The following is a 6,736-nucleotide window of genomic DNA, read 5'->3' on the forward strand; positions in this document are numbered from 1 at the left end:
GCTGGTGCACCGACAGCCTGTTTGGCCAGTGTGTCAACACGTTCATTCCCAGGGATGCCTACATGACCCGGGGTCCACACAAAGACCACAGAGCGGCCGCAATGGGCAAGAGTATGGAGGGACTCCTGGATAGCCATCACCAGACGAGAGCGAGGGAAACACTGGTCGACAGCTCGTAAACCGCTCAGGGAGTCCCTACAGATAACGAAGTACTCAACTGAGCAGGAGCGGATATACTCTAGGGCTCGAGAAGTGGCGACCAATTCGGCAGTGAAAACACTGCAGCCAGCCGGCAATGAGTGTTGTTCATAATGATCCCCTAGAGTAAGAGCATAACCGGCACGACCAGCAACCATCGAACCGTCACTATAGACAACGTGATGGCAAGCGACGCTAGAGATTGTGCGAAGAGGGACGCCACAGAAGAGTGGATGGCTGCAAATGACTAATTTGGAGTGATGACTACAGCTGTATCCCGTGGCAATCCGATGGAACGTTTTGGGTTTGGCGAATCTGGAGATTTTTTCTGCCATTATGTGTAGTGCCTACAGTGACGTACGGAGATGGTGGATCCTCGCTATCGGGGTGTTTTCGCGCGTAAGGTGTGGTCCCCTTATTGTACTTAAGAAAGCGCTAATTGCGGAAAGATGAAGACATTTTACAGTGTTGTGTACTGCGCGTTGTAGAGGAACAATTCGATAAATGTCAATGTGGTGTGAGTAGGGCCTCCCGTAGGGTAGACCATTCGCTGGGTGCAAGTCTTTCGATTTGACGCCACTTCGGCGACTTGCGTGTCGATGGGGATGAAATGAAGACGATTATGACAACACAGCGCCCAGCCCCTGAGCGGAGAAAAGTCTCCGACACATCCAGGAATGGAAGGCGGGCCCTTAAGATTGACATTCTGTCGCGCTCACCACTCAGCTACCGGGAGCGGACAACAGTTCGGTGACGAATACTGTCTGTATTGACATGACAGTGCACGTCATAAAGGAACATCTGTTAGGCAGTGGTTTGTGGACAATAACGTTCATGAAATGGATTGATGTGCCCCGAGTCCTGACACGAACCAAATGGAACACGTTTGGCATGATGTAGAACGTTGACTGCTCTCCAGACCCCAGCGACCAGCATCAATGTGTCCTCTGGTTGTGGTCCTTGAGGAAGAATGGGCTGCCATTCCTCCACAGACATTCAGCACCTCACTTCAAGTGTCCCCTGCAGAGGTGAAGCCATTAAAGAGGCGAGGGGTGGACACACCCAATATTAGTGTTCACTAATAGGTGGCTGGATACTTTTGATCAGCTGGTGGTATAATTCTTGCATAAGAGAGCGTCGGTTGGACGCGCAGTGCTGCCGGAGAGGCGAGTACGAGCAGCAGCGTCGGGCAAGGCCGGAGCCGTATCTGCCATCGGCGCCGAACCGGCCCGGGACTGCAGGCGGCGGCGGCGGCGGCGGCGGCCGTCGGGCTCAGAACAAAGATACGCCTGGCGCGGCACAGCGCGGTCCCTGGCTGTGGCAACGCAGCCTCGCCGAGTTCCACCAGCCGCATTGTTCGCCAGTCCGGATGTGCTATCAGCGGCTCCTCCCAGCGAGCTCCCAATTAACCACCAGTAAGCCAGTACGGTGGCTGCCGTCTCAGCTGCTCCGCTGCGTGGCATCCAGTCGATCAGGGAACAATTCGTTAGTCCGTTTTTTTTCTTCTTCATCGTTCTTTTCAGTCCCCCTCTTTGCGAGCGTTCTGACAGCAGGTACAATGGCCGTTCTTGAGTTGTACAGAGTCATACGTATACTGCCGACTCAAATTACTGTGACCACCCACAGTGCGAAGTTCATGATGCATATCAAATTTTACGCACAAGTGAGTGATGTAACTCAGGGTACTTACAAGTTGAATGCATATGATTCACTACCTTGCTATCCGTGTAAAAGTTGTGGTTTATTAGAGATGGCAAAACAGGTTTGCAGTAAATATAAGCTGCTCTCCATGGTGCTGCTCTCGGTTAAACAGTTACTTATATAAAAAACGCCTGGGTATATATTTGTTCCAACTTTCTATTAATCCATTTAATCCTTCCTCTTCTTTCTGTCCATCTCCTCCTTCGACGCCTCCCCCCCTCTGTCCCTCTCCACTACTCCCTCTCTCCTACCATCTCTTCCAACCCCCACCCCCACTCTCTATCTCCTTCCAACCTCACTCTCCTCTTCTCTGTGTCCAACTCTTCCTTCTCCCTTCCCTGTACAATCCCTTCTTCCACCCCTCTCTGTCTATCTTCTTCTCCCCCCTCTCCCTGTCCATCTCTTCCCCTTTTCTTTCTCTGTCCAAATCCTCCTCTCCCTATCGATTTCCGCCTCTTCCTTTCTCTATCCATTTCCTGCTTTCCTTTGTCTCTGCTCCCTCTATGTCCATGTCCTCCTACCCTCTCTCTCTGTGCATCTCCTTCTTCCCTTTCTCTGTCTGCCCATCTCATCCTTCTGCTTGTCTCTCCACATTATCACATCCATCCCAATACAAAGCTGCTGATTCCTACCCCACACTATTTCTTTCCAGTTTGTAATTAATATGTTTACCAAATTTGACTAAAAACCTAGGATGACTTTTCTGGCCAAAGCGTTGCTCACATACGCTTATGTCAAATATATTTCACATGTATTTAACATATTTCTTCATTTTTGTGACCATATTGTACGTAGATGCTTTATAATTCTTCAGGGTAGTTTTGGTCTGTCATTGCAACTACAAACATGCGTGATTTTTTCACCAGACGCGTTTCGCTTTATTGAGGTAAAGTACCATTAGTGGTCTTAATTACACACCACTGATGATGTTTTAACTCAATAAAGCGAAACACATATCTCCTGAGCTACTGGGCAGGTATATCCAGTGGTATGCGTAGCTACACTCTACGAAATGCGTTATGAATAGAGTTAGTGGTAAAGAAGTAATAAAGTAAAACGTCGTGCATCATGCGGAAATTTTTCACGCACCTCAATATTTGACTTCATATCTCCCGCACTGTTTGTCGTACAACGACATGATTTTGCATGTTCATTCTGTGGTATATGTGAAAACTGCATGCAAAATGCGTCACGAATACCGTGACCTAGTTAAGAATTGACAAATTAAAGTATAATGCTTCAGCTGACAGTTCTACTGCATAAACAGCCAATATGTAGCAAGCGAAACAACTTTTTCCTTTCATCAGCGCCTCAGACCGCTCGGCTAATCCCGCGCGGCCTTATTTATGATTAAAATCTCTGTTATGTATATCTGTTGTGTTTAGTAAGTTTATGCGAAAACGCTGCGAAATTACGCAACAACCCAATAGGACCTACCTGGATGGCTCAGATTCAAGTTTGTCGGTGTTCTGGAGCCGTTGAGACGTGGCGTACGTTTGCATCACAGACGGCGTCACGGATAACCACCAGCCGCTTTCAGTTAAACCCGGCGAGATGCAGCTGCCTGCTACAGGCTGGGTAACAGGCCATCCTGTTCCACTGTCGTTCCTCACTGCTAACATCCCTTCCTCTGTCTCGCTCCTCTCAACTTCACCGGGTCTTCATTGATTCTGGAAGTGGGGGTCCCACAAACGGACCTTCGTTCGTTTACACGCTGTTGACTGCTGGAAGTCTGGAACTCAGAGTTGTCTGCCCTGTTCTCCCCAAACAAACTGAGGATAATTAAGGAGACCACGACCACGTGGCAGTCTTCCTCGCGCGCTTCTCGCAGGTAACTCACCGTCTTCTATCGATTCCGCACTTGCCACACTTGGCTGTTCTCTGGTGATAGCAGACGACACCACATCTGCTCACTTGTTGTTACGTTGAGCCCGCGAAGGTGGTTTCTATTCATACCTGTAAGGTAGGGCTTTTTGACCTCAATGAATGCCTGATGGTTTGGTAGTGCATCCCCCCCCCCCCCCCCCCCCCAAGGGGTCCCTTGTCGGCCTTTGCTCGGTGTGCCAGCCTCGCCTCTACACTTCCCACATTTTTACTCTCTTAATTGCTTTTCATTTCTTGATTTTAATGCCTTGTCTTGACTGATACTTTAACTATTTATCTATGCTGTCTTTTTTCTGGACTTTTACCTCGGTTTATTTATTCTGTTACTTATACTTAGGCTTTCTAGAATTTGCCTTTCCCTTCCTTCCTTTGCCGACCATTCTTGGTTTGCCACTTAAAGGATGAAGGGACTGATGACCTTGGACTTGAGTCCCTTTCACTCCAAACCAACCAACCGTTGTGGCCGAGCGGTTCTAGGCGCTTCAGTCTGGAACCGCGCGACCGCTACGGTCTCAGGTTCAAATCCTGCCTCGGGCATGGATGTGTGTGATGTCCTTAGGTTAGTTAGGTTTAAGCAGTTCTAAGTTTTAGGGGACTGATGACCTCAGATGTTAAGTCCCATAGCGCTCAGAGCCATTTGAAACAACCAACCAAGCAGGTTCGATTCAGATGCTTGGAAGACCGTACAGTTTGGCATCACCTTCAATGGGTGTCATTTGTTAGTGGAAGCGGTGACCAGGCTAAGTATAACACCACCACAGTAAGTGACATTTCTCTCTATTATAATGGATGTCTAGCGAAATCAACGAACGAGCAATGGTAAATAGTTCTTCAGGGACGAATTCGTAACGAGAAATGTTGAGAGTGCCTACTGCACTAACCAATACTCTAGATACTGTTGCAGCAATGCTCTCCAGATCACAGAAACTGCCGCTGTTATCTTCTGGTGCCTCAGCAATCGACGAGCGCTATTTGTAGCCTTAACTCAGCTGTAAATGGAAGCTGCATTGAGGTTTATGTATTAAAAAGTACTTTTTTCCCCAACACACTTTCGCTATAATTGACGGTGAGGCTTACAGGAACGTTCGCCAAACACATCAGACAGTACTGATTGTTGTTCTAGCCACGTGATTAGCGCATCCTATTTCTTCCATGCCGTACTTCGACAGAAATCTTAACCAACATTCACTTCATGCTGCAATGACAAGAAAAAGTTGACTGGTTCTTGTTCATTAATGGCAGTGGTGTATTATTACCAACTCTTACGAAGTTCAGTAAATTGCCAAAAAACTGTCTTATTAGTTGCTTTATTTATTAGTTCTTAATTTTGTGGTATAACTGTTGTGTTCGGGTTAATAACGGAAAACTTTTTGGCATACTTGTTACTACCTTGGTAGTGTCGTCTCCTGAGCTTCTTCCTGGTGGTTTCTTGCCTCACCTCTACAGCTCTGCCGGATCTTCTGTGCCAGTGAAGAATTCTCCTGGAGCGTTGCATATCCTGCAAACCGAACATGCAACTTGCAGTTAATGACCGTTCTCTGTTTTCTGCTTGGTGGATGGCAGTGCAGTTCTATTACAAAATTACTCGTGCTTTCCGCTTAAAAGCAACCACGCTGTATGCCTTGGAGTGCCTTGGACAGTGGCTCTAATACCAAGTGGTCACTGAGGTGGCGTAAACGTGCCAGTCGATTTACTGGAATCAGAGCAATAACATGGGTCAATGTGCAGACGTGACAGAAAGGTAGAAAGCAACTATCGTGTTTGGACGTGCTCATGACCACAAGTGAATGAATCAACGCAGACTATCTAACTTATCCACAAGAAATGGTGCGCCACTAAGGGTCATGTACCACGGCGTAAGAACAGTGGTCGTAAAATGATTCCCGTAACCGTCAGGGACTTTATATGATTTCAAGGACTGGAAAAAACTATGGAAACACCAAAAACCCAACACATCAACATGCCTAACATGGTGTAAGAAACCCTTTGGAAAAATACAGGTCCCGTATGGTATTCAACGGAATCGTGTACCATTCTTCTTGCAAGCTAGTGGAAAACTCGGGTAATGATGATGGACGTGCAAAGCAGTCACGCACCCTTCTCTCCTGAGTGGACCGTAACCGCTGAATAATAGTGAGGTCTGGTGGTTGGTGGCTAAGAGAAGTGCGACAGTTCGTCCTAGTACTCACAAAACCAGGCCTGGCTGATACGAGCTGATTGAAAATGGGTCCTGTCCACCTAGAATGCAGCATCACAGTTGGGGGACATTGATTGTACCGTATGATGGACGTGATCAGTCAGAGTCCTTAGTAGCAATGCGATCTTTCAGAGTAAGCACGGGACCCATGGAGTACGACAATATAGTCGCCAAAACGATTACCGAATCGCTGCCACGTTTCACTCTTTGTACATAAACTCAGCCAGAAGTGTCAGCCAGTGTGAAACATTACTCATTCGACCAGATGACGCCCTTTCATCGCTCCACAGCGCACGTTTAATGGCTTCAGCAACACGTTTTCCTGTTATTGGCATTTGCATCACTCCTGGAAATGGAAAAAAGAACACATTGACACCGGTGTGTCAGACCCACATTACTTGCTCCGGACACTGCGAGAGGGCTGTACAAGCAATGATCACACGCACAGCACAGCGGACACACCAGGAACCGCGGTGTTGGCCGTCGAATGGCACTAGCTGCGCAGCATTTGTGCACCGCCGCCGTCAGTGTAAGCCAGTTTGCCGTGGCATACGGAGCTCCATCGCAGTCTTTAACACTGGTAGCATGCCGAGACAGCGTGGACGTGAACCGTATGTGCAGTTGACGGACTTTGAGCGAGGGCGTATAGTGGGCATGCGGGAGGCCGGGTGGACGTACCGCCGAATTGCTCAACACGTGGGGCGTGAGGTCTCCACAGTACATCTATGTTGTCGCCAGTGGTCGGCGGAAGGTGCA

The sequence above is a fragment of the Schistocerca gregaria genome, chromosome 6 (assembly GCF_023897955.1).
Source record: "Schistocerca gregaria isolate iqSchGreg1 chromosome 6, iqSchGreg1.2, whole genome shotgun sequence".
Taxonomy (NCBI): Eukaryota; Metazoa; Arthropoda; class Insecta; order Orthoptera; family Acrididae; genus Schistocerca; species Schistocerca gregaria.